General features: G+C 38.5%; 1 protein-coding gene across 13 annotated transcripts in view; it reads right to left on the reverse strand.

Annotated features, from left to right (window-relative positions):
* The window catches only part of Grip1 (glutamate receptor interacting protein 1), a 633,384-nt gene that overhangs the window by 45,919 nt on the left and 564,473 nt on the right, over window positions 1-22,992 (reverse strand). The window lies entirely within an intron of this gene.

The raw sequence follows: 22,992 nt of genomic DNA on the forward strand, positions 1-22,992 counted from the left end.
TTATATTACCAACCGGGAATCCCTCACATGGAACCTAAACTAGCTCTGATAATCCACAAACTTCTTTCAGTCTACTGCTTAAATTGTGGCCAATACAGATTCTGGGAAGATGGCAGAACAGAAAGCAGCAGAGTAAACAGCCTCTCTGCGAGAAATAGCCCAGATGCTAGAATATAGCATTCTGGAGAAGATCAGAAGGAAAGAAATGGGTCCCCTCGACCCAGGAAGAAACTAAAGTGAGAATCAAAGCCCACAGAGAGAATAAAAAGAAGAAGAAGAAGAAAAAGAAGAAGAAGAAAAGAGTAACTTAAACAGAAAGCAGTAGCTAGAAGTGCTTTCACCGGAGCTGGCCCCACTGTGCAAGAAGTAGAATCCAGAGACACGCAGTCACAGATAAGCGGGTGGCTGGCAAGCACTATGCCCTTGGCAGGGAAACGTGATGGTGGAGGGGAGCAGCAGATTGAAGAACTGCGCTGGCAGATTTGCAACTTGTGATTGTGAAAGAAAGGTCTCTTAAAAATAACAAGGAACCGGGGGCTGGGGATTTAGCTCAGCGGCATAAGCGCCTGCCTTGCAAGCAGGCGGTCGTGAGTTCGATCCCTGGTACCGGTAAAAATGAAAAAAGACAAAAAAAAAAAAAAAAAACAAAAAAAAAAACCCAAAAAACCAAAAACAAAAAATAAAACAAAACAAAAAAACCAAGGAACCGGGAAGTAATAATACAAAGGCTAGAAGATGACAAGAGGGTCTATAACTTAAGAATAAAAAAATGTGAGCGAAGAAGCAGGGGTAAACACAAATGAAATACAAAGGCTATTTATATAAATAAAGAAAACTTCCCAAGCACAGGAAAAGGAAATGATATTCAGAAAAAGAAGCATACAGAACTCCAGCCAGCTATAACCAAAGTAGATCTATACTCACACATATAGTAATCAAGATTCCAGAAATTCAACACAAGAACAGAATATTAAAAGCCATCAGAGAAAAGAAACAGATCACCTATAAAGGAAAACCCATCGGAATCATGACAGACTTCTTGATACAAACCATCCAATCAAGAAGAGCTTGGAGTGAAGTATTCCAAGTACTGAAAAAAAATAACCCCCAACCCAGATTGATGTACCCTGAAAAACTATCTTTCAAAATTAATGGAGAAACAAGATGCTTCCATGACAAAGAGGACCTGGGGGAGTCATGACCACCAAACCAACCCTACAAAAAATACTGAAAGACATTCTAAAGAGAGAAAAAAGGCCATGATTTCAGGAATAGCAGCAGAGGGGGCTCACTGAATGGGGCAACTGTGGAATGAAGGGGAAAAGCAGACAATCAACAGCAGAAAATAGCATGGCAGAGATGAGGCAGAGAAAGTTGGCCATAATCACTAGTATAGATGGCCTCGATACACTAATACAAAGAAACACAGACAGATTGGATCAAGAAATAGGGTCCATCAGCTATCTAAGAAATATAACTGATCTGAAAGAGGATTTGTGGACTGAAAGTCAAAGATGAGAAAACAATTCTCTGTATGACAGGAAACCAGTAAAAAATAGGGGTAGCTTGCCCATCAGCTGCAGATTGGTTGGAAAGACATGACATTTTTATACAATAGAGAACTACTCAGCTATAAAGAAGGAAAACCTTGACGGTCTTGTAGGTAAATGGATACAACTTGAGATCATGCTCAGGGGTAAAAAGACTCAGAATTACTTAGGTGAATAGAAGGTTGCCTCTCAAATCTAAAAACTAAAGGAGTCAGTGGGATCTAAAATGTACAGTGCACCCTGTAAAAGTGAAAGGGGAGGAATTGTCTAAAAAGGGAAGGTAGTGGCCATTGTTAATCTTGTATCATGATTTGAAACCCATATTGTTCTCACTGTTCTGTTTAGTTTGGTTATATTCTGTTCCAGTTTGTCTACTTGTATTAGATTTGATGGCATGGACAGCTGTTCCAAAGATAGCAGGATGTACTGTGGTAACCATTTTTGATTTCCTATTAACTTAATTTGAAACTCTGTATTGCTTTCACTGTTTTGTTTTGACTGATTTTACTTGAATTTGTTTTGTTTGATAGCATCAAGTCTGATGGTATAGGCGATGACTTTAAAGACAGTAAGATTTACTATGATACCCATTCTGGTTTGACTATTATCTTCTTTTGAAATCCTATAATGTCTCCAATGTTTTGTTTTTACTGATTTTGTATTGTACTGTTTTGTTCAGTTTTATTATGCCTGATGATATGGCCTGATGATATAAAGATACAACATCTTCAGTTCTTTTGAAGATAACAAGAGGCATTATGGTAATCATTGTTGATCACCTTGTATTTTGGTTTTAAGACATGTACTATGTCCATCACTTTGTTTTGACTGACCCCATTTTGTTTTGTCTTATTTGGTTTTATTCTCTTCAAAATTAAAAAAAAAATTGTGGCCAATAGGCTGGCCATGGTCTGCAAAGGACTCCCCATGAAGCATCAGGATGCAGGGTAAGTAACTAATGGCCAAAGACTACATTTTTCTACAGTAGAATATTTGGTCATGTTTCAGAGTTGGCTTTGTTCTAAATGAATAGGGTGTTACTGGATAGAATATGGGTATTTTGTGGCCTGTATCAGTAGCTGTACTCTGGATAAAATTTTGCATGACATCCCTCTACTCTGGATAAAATTTGCGTAGTTAACATCACTTATTTCTGGGTTCTCTACTGGCAATTGTATGTGGGTATATATACCACCAGAAGGACCTTGACCCTTTAATATACTCCATCTAAGGTAAGCATGAGCACAAGCTTGGCAATGGGCAGCAGGTGTTCTAAATCTAGCTATCAGATTTTATGGGATTTAGGGGAAATAAAAATTACCCAGTACTTTGAGGCTCACACTAGGAATGTGTGAGAATTTTCAGCTGAAACTTTATCCTAGATAAAACAAACACTGGTCATGCGAACTTGGCTGCAGTCCCACTGATGGGGAGGAGAGTGAGACCTGTTTCTAGTTAACTAGCTCATCCTTCAGTCAACCAGAGTGAGCAGCACTCTCTTGTTTGGGGGCAATTTTGCACCCTGCATCGCAAAGATGGTAACACCAGAGATGGACTGGAGCGATTTAGGACTGTTAATCACAGGCCACTTCATGTGAGGATGTTATTTTATGAGGTATCTCAGGCAGCAAGCACTCTAACTAGAAGGCAGTTGTTAGGCCCTGAATTAGTTAAGATAGTGGCACAGAGACAAATCAAGAAGATGGCAGCATGAGATCTAAGAATGAAACATTCCGCTGACAGATGGACTGGAAACTGGGTGAAATAGTGTTGCATTTAGTTTAGGCCAGCTATGGAGTTGATTTCCAATTTCTTCAACAAATAAATTGCTAGAAACAAAAATAAGAAAGTGGAAATTTAGGAGGCATTATAACCCAAAGCAAGAAGTAGATCTTTTGGGATCCTAATTTAAACTAAATTTTTCTTTTAAATAAAATGTACACATTTTATTTCTCATTTGTTTAGATGTACACATATCTGAAAATCAGAATCACACTTGTAGGAAATATGAAGTCTAATATATGATGATAGAATTACTGCTAATATTTTCAAATGTAATGGTATTACTTAGTCATGTGTTTTAAAAAACCATCTTTTAGGGACATACATTATTAATATTTATAAAACGCAATATGATACCTGTCACTTGTTTAAAACAACCCAGTGTGTGGGTAGGATGGAGAAACTAGACTGGACCTATAAATAAAGACAGTTCAGGGCTGGGGATTTAGCTCAGTGGTGTCAGTGCCTGCCTGGCAAGCGCGAGTTCGTAAGTTTGATCCTCAGCACCACAAAAAAAAAAAAAAAAAAAAAAAAGACTAGCCTAGCCATCAGTTAATAATTGTTGACTCTGGGTGATATGTGGTTCATTATAGTATTTTTTCCTACTTTTGTATATACTTGAAGTTTCATTTTTTTTAAAAGAAAACAATATTAATCCTTTTAGAAAAGCTCTGATAGATGCCCTGGATAAACAGATATTTAAAAAGTCTAGTTTCCTTCTTTTCACTGGCTGTGGTAGTGGTGGCTCCCGACTGTGGTCTCACGTAGACCATCTGGCCCATCTGGCCACAAGGCAAAGTTCTCAAGCTCTCCCACCCCTGCTCGCTGCCACTGGCTCTCAAGAAGGCCCAGGGTGGGCCCTGCCCAGCTTTTCAGAGCAAGGCTTTCTTCCCACATGGTTTTCCCGTTTGTTGTTCAGCCCTAGCCCTTTCTTTATGTCTGTTTTCACCAGATATGCCAAAACATGACTCCATTTCTTTTCTGCCCAGAATATTTTGAAAGCATAAACCATAATATGGTACTTTCTTCTTAAAGATTTTTATTTGCTCCCCAGTTCTTTAACAGAGAAACCTAACCTGTTTGTAAGAGCTGAATGGGAGCCTCTTCTCTCTCCAGAGTTACACCATCCATCCCCCTCTTGGCCCAATCCAATCTCTTATCTCCACACAGAATCATTGCAGTTCTTTACAAGGCAAGTTCCATAACACTTTAGTCTTTGCATGTGTTGCTCCGGAGGACAGGCATCCTCCTATGTTTTTTCCTGGACAATTTTTCCTCTTCTACAAAACTTGGCTCTGAGGTCTTTCCAGGCACCTTTCTGGGATCTCAGTTGGATCTAGGGATCTTTCCTGTGCATTTGTCTAGTATTTCTCAAATTTTAATTTTCATTTAATAGTCCTCTATCCCAGCAGAACAGAAAAATTAAATTTAAATTATCTTCAATGAGAGGAATTAAATTTTAAGGAGTAGGATTGACTTTGGTAGGGTTGAGATTTAGAGGACCACAAGCCATCAGCATGCATATTTGAGATTCTTTGTTCCTGGAAACCAGTTTCTGCCCTTTTTAAGAATGCATGTTCTATATACACCTTTCACTCCCCCCCCCCGCCCTTTTTTTTTTGAAGTATTGGAAACTGAACTGAACTCAGAGTGTCGACACAGAGCTGCATCTCCATGCCTTTTTTATTTTGAAACAGCATCTTGCTAAATTGTTCAGTTGTCCAAGCTTGGCTCAAATTTGCAAATCACCTGTGTTAGTTAGGATTACAGGCCTGAAGACCATTACTGGCTTTTGCTCTGTATGCAATGATCTCTTTTCTTGTCTCTTTCATTTGAATCGAATTATCTTGAAAGCAGAGATTTTTATCTTCATATCTTGATAGCCAAGAACTATGCCTGGCAGCAGAGACATCAGTAAGTGCTTGAATTGAGCCCAAGGATGAGTGCTAACGGGGAGTCACCCTCCCTGGAAGAGATCTGGAGTGGAGTTCTGTGAGTCGGTTCCCCTGCTATGCCAAGGCCTAGTGGCCTTCTCCAAGACAGGTAACACAGAGCCAATCTGGCTCACTGAAAGTAAAACAAAGACCTGGGCTGTCATTGCAGGGACCAGCAACCTAGAATTTCTTCCCTCCACTGTTCCAAGAGTGTTGAGTCAGCTGCAGGCTAAACTTCCAGTTCCATCTGCCTTCTTGGGATGCAGCCTAGTTGGCCTCTGCAGAGCCCTGCCTAGGCGAGGGCATTAACTGCCATTTAGAAAGTGAGGCTTGGACCATTTTGGAGGTGGAAGTGTTCCAAGGTACTCTGTCTAAAAGCTTAGAAAGCAGCAGTAGAGTGCTCAGTCTGGAAAGAAACTTTCTGAAGCGGAAAAATGCAGTAAGTTTCAGGGTGAGACTAAACAGATGTTAATGATATCATAAGCAGCTTTTATATCACAACAGAAGGTTTACAACTATTAGCGAAACACAAGAAAGGGGGCCAGCTCACTTGCATGTTCTGCTCAGCTCTAGTTAAGAAAATTAATGGGAGCACGGAACAGATGTAAAATTGTTGCCTTACTTATCTGCAGTGTTATTTTCAGGCTTCTTGAGTGCTGCCTGTTTAACAAAATGAACACTGTCTGGCTGGAATCCATAATAGCAGCTGCTTCTGTGGCCAAATAAGAGGCTTGGATTTGAAAGTTTTGGAAGACAGATATGGACAGGTCAATCAAAGTTCACTTGACCTGAAAATGAGGGGATTACTTTTAAAGTATGGCTGAGTTCCTTGAGTTGGACAAGCCCGAGAAAATAAATCATTTAGAATAATATCCCCTACGGTTTTCTTACTGTTGTGTGGTCATTTTACTTGGTCATGTCAAAGTAATGTTCAGTAAGTCTGAAGGAGTTGTTGGCATGTTTAAGAGTGAAATTCAAACTTTTTTTATGAAAGTGATAATTTCTGTCTCAAACTAGGTCCCTTGGCGACAGTGCTTCTTGAAGTGTTTTATGACCAGCAGCACTGGCATCCTCTGGGAACTTGTTAGAAATGCAAACACTTAGTGCCCGCCCAGATCTGTAGGAATCAGCAACGCTCGGGGGTGGAGGTGAAGATGGGGGGCAACTGGCTGTGTTTTAACAAGCCCTCTGGGTGATTCTCAAGTTTGAGAGCCATTAGTTGGAGAGAACAAGGATGAATAAGGGAGTACTTCTTTTTTCTATCCTGCAGTTAGCTTCCTGCCAATAAGCCCACTTTCACATAGCTAACATTCTTAGGAATCTGTAATGAGGCATCTCTGCCACTATGCTCTAGGTTTTAAGGGAAAAGGCTACTTGAATTTACTTAGTGCAAGTTAACACAGATGAACTGAAAAACAAAGACAAAATAAAGTAAAAACCTATGAAAGCCCAAATCCTTTTTTATCTTAACTATTTTTATATACATATACATACACATATATATAAGTTTTTTTCAGCTTGTCACACTAATATGGTGTTTATACATGTGTCTCATTTATTTCACTAATGATTATGTTCTCAAGGTGCATCTGTTTACCTATCAATGTTTCCAGTTTATCTTTCTTTATGGCTGAGTAGTATTCCATTGTATAAAAATACCACATTTTTTTTATCCATCCCTCAGTTGATGGGAATTTAGGTTGTTTCAAAGATCTGGCTACTATAAACTGTGTTGCTGTAAACATGTGATGTGATGTTTTTAACTGTTTTGGGGAGATACTCAGAAGAGGAATAGCTAGATCGAATGGGACCTCCAATCCCAGTGTTTTTGAGTAATCTCCACACTGATTTCCACAGTGGTTGTATCAGTCTGCATTTCCACTAACAGTAGAGGAGAGTTCCTTTTTCCCTCCAGTGTTTGTTACTGGTTGATTTCCTGATACTAGCCATTCTTTCTGGAGTGAGGTGGGATCTCAGTGTTGTTTTAACTTGCATCTCTTGAATGACCAGTGATGATGAATGTTTTTTCACCTATTTATTTGCTGTTTGTCTTTCTTACACCTCTGCTTAAGTGTTTTTCACAGAACCCAGCCAGACCTCCACTCTGCCCCTCTCATTGACAATGGACTTAGATGCATTTACAGCAAAACAACAGATTTTATTTCACAAGGGTTATTTGTTCTCCGTGGACCTGAAAATTGGGTAGCAGCCATTATCCAGGAGCGCTGGACCTGTGCAAGAACTATTTCTCTCTCCTTCAGCTGTGTTCTTGTAATAATGAAATATGACAAATGCAACAGTTTCCAAAGGCAGAATGGTGACTAAATCCATGAGGAATAAAATGCCTCAGACCCAATGGCTGGGGATTTAGCTCAGCGGCATAAGCACCTGCCTTGCAAGCAGGCGGTCGTGAGTTCGATCCCCAGTACCGATAAAAAGGAAAAAGACAAAAAAAAAAAAAAAAAGCCTCAGACCCAAGTGTGCCCAAAGAATACACCATCATAAACTATATCTAAAGTTAATGCTAGAAACATTCTAATAATGACTGTTGATGACATTCACTAGGCTTTACTAAGTGCAACTATTATTGCTAAAATATATTACTTCCTTTGATTCTTAAAATAGTTATGTGAAAGAATGGGTTTTTTCTTTTCTTCTTCGTGTGTGTGTGTGTGTGTGTGTGTTACCAGGGACTGAATCCAGGTCCTCTCCACTACTCTTTTAGCTACATCCCAACTTGGTTTTTTATTTTTATTTTTATTTTGAGACAGGGTGTCAGCTACATTGCCTAGGCTGTGGTCATACATGTGATCCTCTTGGTTCAGCCTCCCAGCACTGAACTATTGGATGGTAAGTAGATATTTATAGGTGAGCATATACACTCAGAGAAGCTAATTCGCTTAAGTTTCCCAGTGTGTCAGTGATGAAGCCAGCCTAGTATTGTCAGTCCTTTCATTCTAGGAGGCTAGAAACAGAGTTCATTCACACTCTTTTAAATGTTTCTTTTAACATTTTAGTAAAACCAGTGGTCACTGGCCAAACACTGGTCAAACCCTACTTTAAGTCCTTTCAGTGGCTCTGCTTCCATTGGCTTTGGGGGTTAACTTCACATTTCTTTACCTGGTTCACAAGGCCATAATGATTTTGTTCTAGTGTATTTTCCTGGTTTTAACTGCCATCACTTGGTACACATACTTCATGCTTCAGCCACAGCTGCCTACTGGGATGCGCCATGCTCTTTTAGCCTTGTGAGCCACCTCCCATTCTCATTTATAGAACAAGGTTGTTAGATTCATTTTCTTGGGGCTCCTAGGCTCACACAGATACTCCCACATTCTCTTAAAGTTTAGTACATATCCACAGACTATTCCTCATAATATTTAATGTTATCTGATTTAACAAGGATTCTGTCTTCTTTATTTAAGAACCAGTATTCTTAGCACAGAACCTGGTGCCTCCTAGACATTAAATGTTGATGACATGATTGAAAACAAAAAGATGTTGACAATATGTAGGAACTGTTCTAATGCCTCCTTCCATAAGCTGAATGAGAAATGAGACTACTGTAATTACAAGAAACATCTAGATTTTGAAGTAACATCTGTTAAATCCAGATGCAATAATGCTTAGCTTGGGAAGCAAGTTGTATCAGGTACAATTATAAATTTCTTGTGATTGATGAGGGAACCATTGTCAAAGGATGGAGAGGAATGGGCAGTTAAACAAACAAATAGAAATCTCTTAGGATACAGAAAGTCCAATATTAGTTGGAGTGATATTTTCAGGAGTAGAGAATGCATACTGAATTCTAAATAGACAAAGCATGACAACTACTCAATGTGATAGTTTAAATCAGCAGCATGGTTTCTAATTAAGCGTAATCACCAAACTTCTAAACTCAGTTACTAATGAGCAACATTCATTTGCCGCTCAGTTATAGTTTGATCAAATGTCAGAATGAATGCAATGGAAGGATTTCGGGAGGCAATTTTAATAAAAGTTGTCTCCATTCATGAACCACTGACTGTGCCCCTTTAGTGAGTTACAACAGTTGTCTGAAGTGAATGCATATTTTTACATATGCATTACTGCAAATGGAGCCAAATCTCAGACAGATTTAGTAACTTGTGCAAATGTGCAAAGTTCAAATGTAGTAGAACTGGAATTTAACCTTAGATCTGATTTTAAAATACATGCTCTTCATAGATACACAGATTATTTGGAACTAATCTGTGACTTGGTTTTATATTTCAAATAAGGTAGGGTTTTATCCTTGCTTTGCTCTGCATAAAAAATGATTCAGTCACCCAAATTATATTTTTAGTTTAATGAGGGAAGAAAATTCTAGGATCACATTACTTCTTCCAAGTTCACGGTCAAATAATAATTTTCAAAAAATGATGTGTTATGAGAACATGTTGAACGAGAATATATTTTGTTTTATTGATTTGAGAAAATCCAGTTTGGGCAAATATATCCTTCATACCAATATTTATAGTCTTATTCTGTATGTGTATATTTTCAATGAAAGAATCTACGATTTGAAAAATAAGACCTCTGAAGACTTAAAAAGTACTTAATATGACTTGTGGGAGAACATGGTGGATAGATAGCAGCAGCTTTGGAGGCTCTCTGAGAAACTGCACTTAGTAAATCCAGGAATGGTGCTGGGCGAGAAATCCTAAGCAAGGGGAGATATACTTTGCCGAACCAGGAATGAACTAAACTAAGAGAAACCAACTGGAAACGCAATCCCAGTGATATAACAGTAACAGATAAGGTCTCAGCATGGAAGCTGGGCCCCGCATCACTGGAAGCTGCGATTTGAATTTCCTGCAGCCACTGCTGCGTCCCAATTGGCACAGCAAAGAGAGAGGCATGAAAGCTCTGAGAATGGGAAGCAGTGAATGGAGTTGAGAGCGGGACTGGCTGGGAGCCCTGCATCGACCTGCGGTGAGTGAGTGGATCAGGGACCCTTCCATAGAGTGGGAGGCTTCAGCAAAGGACATACTGGGACCGGGAAAACTAGCCAGAACAGGTTGTTGCAGTGACTTCAGTCACATATTTCCCTCTCAAGTGGGATTGGTGGGGAGTGCCTGGCCTGCATGACGCCGCTAAGACCCAGTAGGCTAGCCCAAACCAGGTCCCAGTGCCTGGACGTGCACCCTAGCAGTGAAGCCTTTGGTAGGTTGACCTGGAGGGGCAGGCCCAGCAGAGGCTGTCCAGGTCTCTGTCTCCCTAGTACACTGCAGTGGGTGGGAACACCTAGCTGGCACAATTCAAACATGTAACCGACAAAGAAAGAAACTGGGCCTCCTATATTTGCTTGTATAAAAAGAACAAAAAATATGGGAAGAGGGAGCAACAAGAAAGGGTCCTTGGCCCCCAATCCTGAGAAACATGCAATGTCAGACACGGCATCAATAGATATAAAGCACTATCTCCAGAGCTACATAGACGAGTTCAAGAAAGAGGTTATTAACGACCTGAAGCAAGATATAAGTAGAATAGTTAGAGAAATGCTAAACGCCACCCAAGAAAAAAACAGATGGTGGAATGGAAGAACAGAAAAAAAGGGAAGAATTATTTGATGGAGAAAATAGAGAAAACATAGAATACGTGAAGCAGGTTCAAAGAGATTACCAGGAAACTAAAAACTCTATTGAAAACTGGCATAACAGCTTGAAAGAAACTAAGGATAGACTATCTGAACTGGAGGACAGATTTGTAATATGGGAGCATGAAATGAAAAACTTCTTGAAGATAACAAAAAAAGCCAAACAGCAACAATACAAAGACTAGAAGATGATAAGAGGATCTATAACTTAAGAATTAAGAACATAAAAGCAGTAGGGACACAAACAAATGGACTACAAAAGCTATTCACAGAAATAATCCAAGAGAATTTCCCTAATTTAGCAAATGATAAAGATACTCAGTTGTACGAGGCATACAGGACCCCAGCCACCTACAACCCAAACAGAGCTATATCCAGGCATATAATAATCAAAATTCCAGAAATCCAATATAAGAACAGAATATTAAAAGGCATCAGAGACAAGAAACAGATCACTTACAAGGGAACACCCATCAGAATTACAGCAGATTTCTTGGCACAAACCATCAAATCATGAAGAGCGTGGGGGGAAATAATTCAAGTTTTGAAAGATAATAACCTCCAGCCAAGATTGATATATCTGCACAACTGTCCTTAGAAATTGATGGAAAAACAAAGTGCTTCCAGGATAAAGAGGAACTAGGGGAATTTGCAACCACCAATTCAACTTTACAGAGAATACTGCAGGATATTCTAAAAAAAAGGAAAATACCAAGATAGTGGCAAGGAGGCCACAATGAATGGAGCAGAAAGCAAAATGAAGAAGACAAACTGATAATAAACGACAGAAAAAAGAGCTCAACAGAAATGAGGCAGAGAAGATCGGAAAGTAAGAACAGCAATTTTGGAGAAAACAAGACATCATAATAGCTAGTGCTGATTTCGTATCAGCTTGTTTTGAAGTCCCATCAAACTTGTATTCTTCTGTCTCCATCAGTCTTAAAAGGTTGTATCTTATTGGATTTTATTATATGTGATAATATAAGCAAAAACTTTTATAGACAAGGAGATTATACAGAAACCATTGTTCATTTTCTGATAGTTGGTTCTAAATACCCTGTAATACCGTCATTCTCTTGAATCGTTTTATAGTGTCTTGATATGTTTGGTGCTACAGTATATGAAGTTATACTCAAAGATTTCAAGGAAAGAGACACTATGGTAACTATTTTTATGTCAGGATATCTTTTGGTGAAACACTATTTTGCTTAAATGGTTGTGTTTTGACCTGCGCTGTTCTGTTGTTATGCCCTCTTTTATCTCAATCCCCCCCCTTTTTAATTATTTACTTTTTTCATCTTTTTAATTAAGGGAAAAGTAAACAAAAATAGCAGGATATATTATAGTAACCTACTTTGATTTCCTATTGCCTTGATTTGAAATCCTGTATTGCCCTTACCATCTTGTTTTGACTGATTTTCCCCTATTCTACTTTGCTTGATAGTAGCAAGTTTGAAAGTATAGGCAAAACTGTGAAGACAATAAGATTCATTATGATGCCCATTCCGGTTGACCATTATCTTCTTTTAAAGTCCTGTAATGTCTCCAATGCTTTGGTTTTATTCTTTACTGTTTTGTTCAATTTTATTATAACTGGCAATTCTTCTTAAGATAGCAAGAGGCAGTATGGTAACCACTGTTGATCACCTTGTATTTTGTTTTTACATTATCTATTATGTCCATCCTTATGATTTGACTGACTCTGTTCTATGTTGCATTTGGTTTTACTCTCTTGAAAAAAAGTAACAAGAACTGTGGGAGTAATAAAACCCAAAATGTGTAATTGTCATTGTACAAAAGAAAAGAAAAGAAAGTGCTCTAAAGGTTATAACTGTTTATATGTTTAAGTGTATAAGATAGATAACTATATTACTGAGTTTTTTTGGATCATTGAACTAAACTGTTTGCACTCTCACTGTTTGAAAGTCCACTTTATATGCTTCAATTTTGTAAGTTGAACAACTATTTCTAAGATGAGAATATGTAGTCTATTAACTAGTGATTTCTTTCTGTTTATTTTTTAAATTTTGTATTACTTGCACCCTTTTTTTGTTTTTTTCTTTTTCTCCTTAAATTAAAAAAAAGTACTTAATATGCATGATAGTTACCATAATATTTAGGTACAGGGACTCTGCCTGAAAATTATAAAGGGGAAAACTAAGCCAAAGGGAATCAGCGACTAAAATACGATTTAGCTCCTCAAGTGCTTAGCTGTTATTTCTGAAACCCCTACCAATGCATCTGCAAGCTGGGCTTCGAAATTGGACACACTGCCAACTGTACACACCATACATATTCATCTCTGGCTTCGTTTTTTTCACTCTGCAAAGAAGGTAGCTAAGATCTGCTTAGCAGGGCAAATCAAGCAAAAATAGTTTCTCTGCAGGGTTTTGCCTCTTCACTAGGACAGAACCCAGATGATGCTGCAGGTTTTAGCCTCTCTTGAAATAAATCCCCCAAAGCAAGTACAACTGAAGCAATTTTGACAGGAGAGGAATGCAAATTTTGGCATAGAAAATGAGGTGTTTGGGAAATAATGACCTGTGCATGTAACACTGGTGATAAAGTGTATTTTGATATGCTCATTATCAACTGCAATAGTGGATACACTTTTTATTTATTTATTTTTGCTTGAAATAGAAATCATAAACATATGACATGACTATGGGCTCTAGATCTAGATGTCTTGATTATAGGCAGACTCCAGAACAAACATTCATTATTGGTTGGTGCTATTAAATGTTCTCATAGACCCATATGTTAAAGAATTGTCCATTTGCCTGTGACACTATTGGGAGGCAGTCAGATCACTAGGGTTTACTGGACACTGGCCCTTTCCTCTCTCTCTTTGGTGCCTCACTACCATGAAGTTAGAAGTTTAGTTCCACTACACAATTCCTACCATAATGTTCTGTCTCATCACAGTCCCAAAGCGATGGAAAAATAACCATAGACTATGATACAAAATGAGTCTCTCCTTTTAATTTGAGGATCTCAGGTGTTCTGTTACAGCAACAAAAAGCTGACTAGCATAGCTGGGATGAAAATATGTAATGTATCAGTATATTATATAATCATGAACACACATACACAGTAACTAGTCTTCACCCAATCAATTTACTGGATTAACAGAGGCTCTTTATCTATCATTATAAATACATAGACCAATGCCATAGAACGATTTTGAATAAATAGGTTTGTTTTTAGTTCCCATATATACTTCTGCTCCTCTTTATATTGCAAACCTAAGTTTTGAACTATTTTTTTTTTATTTAAGAGGAAAAAGAGAAAAACACAAAACAAACCAAAGTGGTGTAAGGGTACACGCAATACAGAACTACAAAACAAAACAAAACAAAACAAAACAAAACAAAAAACCATAACAGTAAGAAATTACCTGCTAGTAGATTACACACTATTTTCTTGAAAATAGTTCCTCAAATCACAGTATCAAAGAACACAAGGTGGACATTCAAACAGGGAGACTGCAAACAGCTGTGTTCAATGTTCCAAAAACATTGATAAAGTCAGCTATTTAACACCCCCAAACACACTTGCTGTTATATCCGTTAGAGCTCTTTTTCTTTTTTTTTTTCCCTCTCTTTTTTACAACAAAATTTACACATCTTGGATTTTATTACTCCTTAGTGCTTATTACTTTCTTTGGGGGGGGGAGAATACAGTCAAATATGGCAAAACAAAGCTGTCAGTCAATACCAAGGATAGACATAGCACATGGTGTAGAACAGAGTACAAGTTTATCAACAATGGTTATCAACGTTGTCCCTTGTTTCCTTAAAAAGAATTGTCTATCTTATTAGATATTATAAAGTTGGACAAAACAGTAGAGAACAAGACCAATAAAACTTAGGCATTGTAAACATTACAGGACTTCCAAAGAAGACAATAGTCAAACCAGAATGGGTATCTTAGTGAATCTTATTGTCTTCAAAGTAGTTGCCTATGTCTTCAAACTTGATACTATCATATAGAATGGAACAGAGTCTAATCAGTCAAAACAAGATCGTGGGAGTACTACAGGACTTCAAAACAAGTTAATAGGAAATCGAAAAGAGTTAATATTTATATATCCTAATTTTTTTGAATTTTTTCTTTAATTAAGACAAACATAAGAAATGACTAAATAATTTTTTTTTGAAACAATAAGGGGGAGATTGAGATAAAACAGGACATAACAATATAACAATAGAGGTCACAGCATGACTGTTTCAATAACCTGGTACTTCACCACCTTATAACCTGACTTAATAGTAGTTACCATAGTGTCTTTTTCCTTGAAATATTTGGGTAAAACTTCATATACTCTAGCTTCAAATATTTTCATATCAAGAAGCCCAGAATAAAGCCTTTCTAATTAATGAGTGAAAACTTTATAAGGCTTCAAGGCCACCTAATGGGGAATCATGATTACCACATATTTTTATATATTTGAATCATTACTTACATTAGGGAAACTATTCGGTATTCACACATGCGAGATTGATTTATTTCACTTATGAGTATGGTCTCAAGCTGTGCCCATTTATTGATAAATATCTCAATGTGATCCTTCTTTATAGCTGAATAATACTCCATTGTATAGAAATACCACAACTTTTTTATCCATTCCTCAGTTGATGGGCACTTGGGTTGTTTCCAAGATCTGGCGATTACAAATTGTGCTGCTATAAACATAGGTGCACATATATCACTGTGGTATGATGCTTTCAGTTCTTCTGGGAATATGCCTAGAAGTGGAATAGCTGGAATAAATGGGATTTCCAGTCCCAACTTTTTGAGAAATCTCCAGACAGATCTCCACAAAGGCTGTACCAGTCTACACTCCCACCAGCAGTGCAGGAGAGTTCCTTTTTCCCCACAGCCTCTCCAGCATTTGTTGTCGGTTTTCTTGATCCTGGCCATTCTTTCAGGAGTGAGATGGTATCTCAGTGTGGTTTTAATTTGCATTTCTCTAATGACCAATGATGATGAGCATTTTTTCATGTATTTATTTGCCATTTGCATTTCTTCATCTGAGAATTGCATATTCATCTCAGATGCCCATTTTTGGATTGGATCTTTGAATTTCGGAGGTCTGAGTTTCTTTAATTCTTTGTATGTTTTAGACAAGAGGCCCTTGTCTGAGAGAGAGTTCACTAAAATCTTTTCCCAGTTTGTGGGTTTTCTTTTCACTATGCTGGAGATTTCTTTTGACATGCAGAAACTTTTTAATAAGAAGTGGTCCCAGTTATTGATTCTGGGAAGTATTTCCCGTGCGGTTTGAGTCCTGTTCATGAATTCTTTACCTACTCCTATGTCTCCAAGGTTTCTACCTATTTTGTCTTCCAATAGATTTAGTGTTTCTGTTTTAATATTCAGATCTTTGACCCATTTACATTTTAATTTAGTACATGGTGATAGACATGGGTCTAGCTTTAGTTTTCGGCAAATGGAGAGCCAGTTTTTCCAGCACCATTTATTAAAGAGACTGTCGTTCTTCCAGTGAACCTGCTTGGCTCCTTTATCAAAAATAAGGTGGTTGAGTGTGTTCGTAGTTGTGGTTGTATCTTCTAATCTATTCCACTGATCTTCAGCTCTGTTTTGATTCCAATACCATGTTGATTTTACTACTGTTCCTTTGTAGTATAACTTCAAGTCAGGGATTGTGATGCCTCCTGCTTTGTCTTTGCTGCTTAGAATTGCCTTTGCAATTCTTGGTCTCTTCTGGTTCCAGATGAAATTTAGGAGTGATTTCTCTAGATCTATAAGGTATGTTGATGGTATTTCTATTGGGATTGCATTGAATCTGTATAACAGTTTTGGGAGAATGGCCATTTTCACAATGTTTGTTCTTCCTATCCATGAGCAAGGGATGTCTTTCCATTTTCTGAGATCATCTTCAATTTCCTTTTTCAGTGTATTATAATTTTCACTGTATAAGTCTTTCACTTCTTTTGTAAGAGTAATTCCTAAATATTTCATTTTTTTGCTTGCTAATGTGAATAGTCCAGTTTCTCTTATTTCCCTCTCTGTAATTTTGTTGTTCGTGTATAGGAATGCTATTGATTTCTGAGTATTGATTTTGTATCCAGCCACATTACTGAATTTATTTATTGTATCTAAGAGTATTTCAATGGAGTTTAGGGGTTCTTCTATGTAGAGTATCATGTCATCTGCAAACAATGATAATTTAACTTCTTCTTTTCCTATCTTTACCCCTTTTATTTCTCTTTCTTGCCTAATTGCTCTGGCTAGTACTTCCAGTACTATATTAAATAGGAGTGGTGATAAAGGACATCCTTGTCTTGTACCCGATTTTAAAGTAAAGGCTTTCAATTTTTGGCCATTTAGTATGATGCTGGCTGTTGGTTTGTCATAAATGGCCTTTATTATATTGAGGTAAAGACCATTTATTCCAATTTTCTGTAAAGTTCTTATCATGAATAAGTGTTGGACCTTATCGAAGGCTTTTTCTGCATCTATAGAGATGATCATGTGATTCTTATTTTTGGCTTTATTGATATGGTGGATTACATTTATTGATTTGCGTATGTTGAACCATCCTTGCATTCCTGGGATGAATCCCACCTGGTCATGGTGTATAATCTTCTTGATGATTTGCTGGATCCTATTTGCCAATATTTTATTGAGGATTTTTGCATCTGTGTTCATTAGGGAGATCGGTCTATAGTTCTCTTTTATAGTTGGGTCTTTCTCAGGTTTTGGTACTAGAGTAATATTTGCTTCCAGGAATGACTTAGGAAGGATTGCTTCCCTTTCAATTTCATTGAATAGTTTGAGGAGTGTCGGCATTAGGTCTTCTTTATATTTCTTGTAGAATTCTGCAGTGAATCCATCTGGGCCTGGGCTCTTCTTGGTGGGCAAGGACCCAATTACATTCTCAATTTCATTAGCAGAGATTGGGTTATTCAACAGTTTTATATCCTCTTGATCTAGCTTTGGTACTTCATATGCTTCTAAGAATCTGTCTATTTCTTCTGTGTTATCAAACTTTTGAGAGTAGAGGTTTTCGAAATAGGTGTTGATGATCCTCTGTATTTCTATTGGGTCTGTAGTGATTTCTCCTTTTTCATTTCTTATTGCATGAATTTGAGCTTTTTCTTTCCTTTTTTTAATAAGGTTGGCTAGGGGCTTATCGATTTTATTTATTCTTTCAAAGAACCAACTCTTTGATTCGTTGATTCTTTGGATTGTTTTCTTAGTCTCTATTGCATTGATTTCTGCTCTGATTTTTATAATTTCCTCTCTTCTTTTGGCTTTGGGCTTGACTTGCTCTTCTTTTTCTAGCTGTTTGAGGTGTAGCATCAAGTTATTTATTTGTATTCGTTCTGTTTTCCTGATGTGGGAACTCAGTGCAATAAATTTTCCTCTCAGAACGGCTTTCATTGCATCCCACAGATTCCGGTAAGTTGTATCTGCATTTTCGTTTTCTTTTAGGTATTGTTTAATTTCTTCTTTAATTTCTTCTGTGACCCACTGATTACTCAAGAGTGTGTTATTTAGTTTCCATGTGTTTGCGGAATTTTTGCAGTATCCTTTGTCATTAATTTCTAATTTCAGAGTGCTATGATCCGATAATATGCAAGGGATGATTTCAACTCTTTTGCATTTGCTTAAATATGTTCTGTGAGCTAATATATGGTCTATTTTAGAAAATGATCCATGTACTGCTGAGAAGAATGTGTATTCTGATGTTGTTGGGTGGAACATTCTGTATATGTCTATCAAACCCATTTGTTCACAGGTGTGATTCAGTTCTGTTATTTCTTTGCTCATTTTCTGTCTGGTTGATCTGTCCCTTGGTGTCAGTGGTGTATTAAGGTCTCCTGTTACAATTGTGTTACTGATAATTTGAGTTTTCATTTCTGTTAATAATTGTTTTATATAACTGGGTGCTCTGGAGTTTGGTGCGTATATATTTAAGATAGTTATCTCTTCCTCTTGGAGTTTTCCCCTTACGAGTATGTAGTGACCTTCTTTGTCCTTTATGGTCATTGTTGGTTTAAAGTTCACGTTGTCTGCAAACAGAATGGCTACTCCTGCCTTTTTTTGGATTCCTGCTGCATGAAGAATTGTTTTCCATCCTTTGACTTTCAGTCTGTGAGTATCTTTCTGGGTTAGATGGGTTTCCTGTAAACAGCATATGGTTGGATTTTGTTTCTTGATCCATTCTGCTAGTCTGTTTCTTTTGATTGGTGCATTGAGACCATTTACATTAATGGTTATTACTGTTAAATGCTGGTTAATTGTAGGAATGTTATCTCTCTGCTGTTGCATCTTTATCTTTCGGTTCTGTTTAATTATTTGCTTTGCTTAGTGGTTTTTTCCTTTGTGTATCTAAACTGTCTTTCAATATTTTTTGCAGGGTTGGTTTGGTGTTCATGAAGTTCTTCAGCTGTTCTTTGTCATGGAAGTATCGTATTGCAGCATCTATTTTGAATGATAGTTTTGCAGGATATATCAGTCTTGGTTGGAAATCATTTTGCTTTAGGATCTGGAATACTTCACTCCATGCTCTTCTTGACTTTATCGTTTGTGCTGAGAAGTCTGCTGTGATTCTGATAGGTTTTCCTTTATAAGTGATTTGTCTTTTCTCTCTGACAGCTTTTAATAATCTATTCTTGTGTTGGATTTCTGGGATGGTGACTATTATATGTCTGGGTGTAGTTTTATTTTGGTTATGACTGTTTGGAGTTCTATATGCTTCACTGATCCTGATGTCAGTTTCTGATCTCATGCTTGGGAAATTTTCAGCTATTACTTCTCTAAATATCCTCCTGACATCCTTCATGTTGTCTCCCTCTCTTTCATTAATCCCTATCATTCTTATGTTATTCTTCTTTGCATCGTCTTGCAGTTGTTGAATTGTTGTTTCCTGGTTCCTTGTTATTTTCAAAAGATCTTTCCTTTCCTGTTCACTAGCTGCAATCCTGTCTTCAAGGTCTGAAATTCTATCTTCACTTTCATTAAGGCGGTTTTTACAACTTTCAGTGGAGTTTTTTATTTCCTGTATATCTCTGTGCATCTGCATTATGTATTCTGTTTGTTTCTTATATTGCTCATCTAGGGATTCTATCTTTTTGTTTAGTTCCTCCAATTTTTTATCTGTGTTTTCTTTAGATATATTTAGAATCTCTTTCATTTCTTTTATCATTTCTTCTTTTATCTGGGAGATTATTTCGAGTTTGAATTTCTTTAAAGCTTCCTGGAGTTGCTTGTCAATTTCAGTGGCTATTGTGTCCGATATATGAGGTGGATGGGATATATTTTCTTCTATATACATCGCTCCTCGGGTTTCTTGAGATGGGCTGGAGGTTTGAGGTTGTAATTTGGTCTTTCGTTTTGTCATTTTCCTATATTTCTGTGTTTCAAGTGTTATTTGAAAGCTTCCTCAGGATCTGTTGAAAATCCCCTTCTATGTTTGGAGCTACTGGGACTCTGGCGCCGCAGTACTCCAAGCCATTAGGCCTACAGAACCAGTGGCCCTCCTCTGCCTGCTCAGAACTCCGCAGTTCCAGACAAGCTGGGCCTCAGGGACACTGTGCGCCCACCTGCCCCTTGGAAGCTCCACAGTTCTTCAATCGCAGCCGGGTTAGGGTACTCACCACAGGCCGCAGTGCTTCAGGAACCTGTGGACCCTCCCTGGTTGCAGAGATATCCACAGTCCTCCAGACACGCAGAGAGGCCAGTGAGGGCACCCCAGATCTGCCCAGCTCCTCCTCTGCAGACCTATGGCCATGCGCGGCAGCTAAACAGGCTGGGCTAGGCTGGTAGTGTGGGCCAGCCCACCTATCGGGAGCTCAGCAGGTCTCCAAATGAAGCCGGGAATGGGGAGGCTGATGTGGAAGCCTCAAACCCACCTCTCTCCTTCACTGCACCTGGAAGCCTGAGGGAACTCCAGCAGTCTGGGCGCAGAAATCCAGAGTTCTCCAGGCATGCAGAGAGGCCAGTGAGGGCACCCCAGATCTGCCCAGCTCCTCCTCTGCAGACCTATGGCCAGGCGCGGCAGCTAAACAGGCTGGGCTAGGCTGGTAGTGTGGGCCAGCCCACCTATCGGGAGCTCAGCAGGTCTCCAAATGAAGCCGGGAATGGGGAGGCTGATGTGGAAGCCTCAAACCCACCTCTCTCCTTCACTGCACCTGGAAGCCTGAGGGAACTCCAGCAGTCTGGGCGCAGAAATCCAGAGTCCTCCAGACACGCAGAGAGGCCAGTGAGGGCACCCCAGATCTGCCCAGCTCCTCCTCTGCAGACCTGTGGCCAGGCGCGGCAGCTAAACAGGCTGGGCTAGGATGGTAGTGTGGGCCAGCCCACCTATCGGGAGCTCAGCAGGTCTCCAAATGAAGCCGGGAATGGGGAGGCTGATGTGGAAGCCTCAAACCCACCTCTCTCCTTCACTGCACCTGGAAGCCTGAGGGAACTCCAGCAGTCTGGGCGCAGAAATCCAGAGTCCTCCAGACACGCAGAGAGGCCAGTGAGGGCACCCCAGATCTGCCCAGCTCCTCCTCTGCAGACCTATGGCCAGGCGCAGCTGCTAAACAGGCTGGGCTAGGCTGGTAAAGTGGGCCAGCCCACCTATCGGGAGCTCAGCAGGTCTCCAAATGAAGCCGGGAATGGGGAGGCTGATGTGGAAGCCTCAAACCCACCTCTCTCCTTCACTGCACCTGGAAGCCTGAGGGAACTCCAGCAGTCTGGGCGCAGAAATCCAGAGTCCTCCAGACACGCAGAGAGGCCAGTGAGGGCACCCCAGATCTGCCCAGCTCCTCCTCTGCAGACCTGTGGCCAGGCACGGCCCTAAGTTTTGAACTATATTTATTCAAACTCTGTTTATTCCAGCAACAATGTATTTTAACCACGTTATTTTTACCATGTAATTTAATTACTTTTATGTATTTTATGAAATATCTATGTAGTTGTTCTATGGAAATAAAATTGAATGTACTAGTCAAAAGCATTCTATTATTTACACAGAAGAGAAACTAATACAAAGGAGCAAATCAAAGTCCACGTGAAGTAAGAATTAGGAGGGCTTTAAATTGTTAAAACGTTCAATATATTATAAATCAGCAAGAAGCTCTGGTGTGAGACTGCACGGTAGGGTCTCTATCGGTAATAATGTAGTATACATGTTTAAAGTTAGAAAATTATTAAAGTTTTCACCACAAATACTGTAAATGATAAATGGCTGAGAAGACAGTTATACTTACATTTATTTAAACATTCCGCAATGCATACACATATCGAAACATAATGTTACCGTGTTAAGATGTATATTTTTATCTCTTTATATATCAGTTTGATATAAAGAGAAAACAAAACTAGAAATTATAAACTATTTGTTACTGGGATAGCCAGAAAAACAAACAAAAGAATACAGAACTATAATTAGGAGAATCAGATACAGAGGAAAGAGCTACACTTTACTCATAACATTGGCAAAATTTTAACCTAAATGTTAATACTGATTAATATTATCATCTATAATTCTCCATATTTCCTGACTCTTTCAACTAAATTTTTATGTTAGCTCCAAGTTCTTATCATAATCACACAAAAAGGCTTCTACTAAAGGGCTACTGAAGTGTTCCTTGTACAACACCATAGCACCATCTTGGGAGTATGTTAGAAATGTAGAATCTCAGCCCCACCTGGGGGATGCGCCCAGATCTGTGTTTTCTAAGCTCTGTTCTGGGAATCTGAGAAGCACTGCTATAACTCTACTGTACCCTCCTGTCACTTGAGGCCTGAGCACAGCCCTTCAGGAAAACGATAAGGCACAAGACCTTTCTTTTCATTCTGACTTGTTATGTAAAAATGTGACATTCACTAGGGTTAAAATTTTGTATTAAAAATGTCAGCAAAGACATGCTGAGACATGACTAGTTTCAGTGCATTAAGGTGGTAATTGGTGATGACATGATTTCCATTCTTAAAAGTTATTTAATACAATCACCATTTATGGTGAAAATATCCTAATTAAATTGTTTAAAAGCACCACTGTTTAAAATTCATACTATACTCTCAAGGCAGAATTCAGTATATATGCCACTGAGGAGGAACTGAGCGCAGAATTTAAACACTCAACTATCTG

Source organism: Cavia porcellus, unplaced genomic scaffold (assembly GCF_034190915.1).
Source record: "Cavia porcellus strain 051 isolate PalLab524CR breed Dunkin Hartley unplaced genomic scaffold, mCavPor4.1 scaffold_8, whole genome shotgun sequence".
Classification (NCBI taxonomy): Eukaryota; Metazoa; Chordata; class Mammalia; order Rodentia; family Caviidae; genus Cavia; species Cavia porcellus.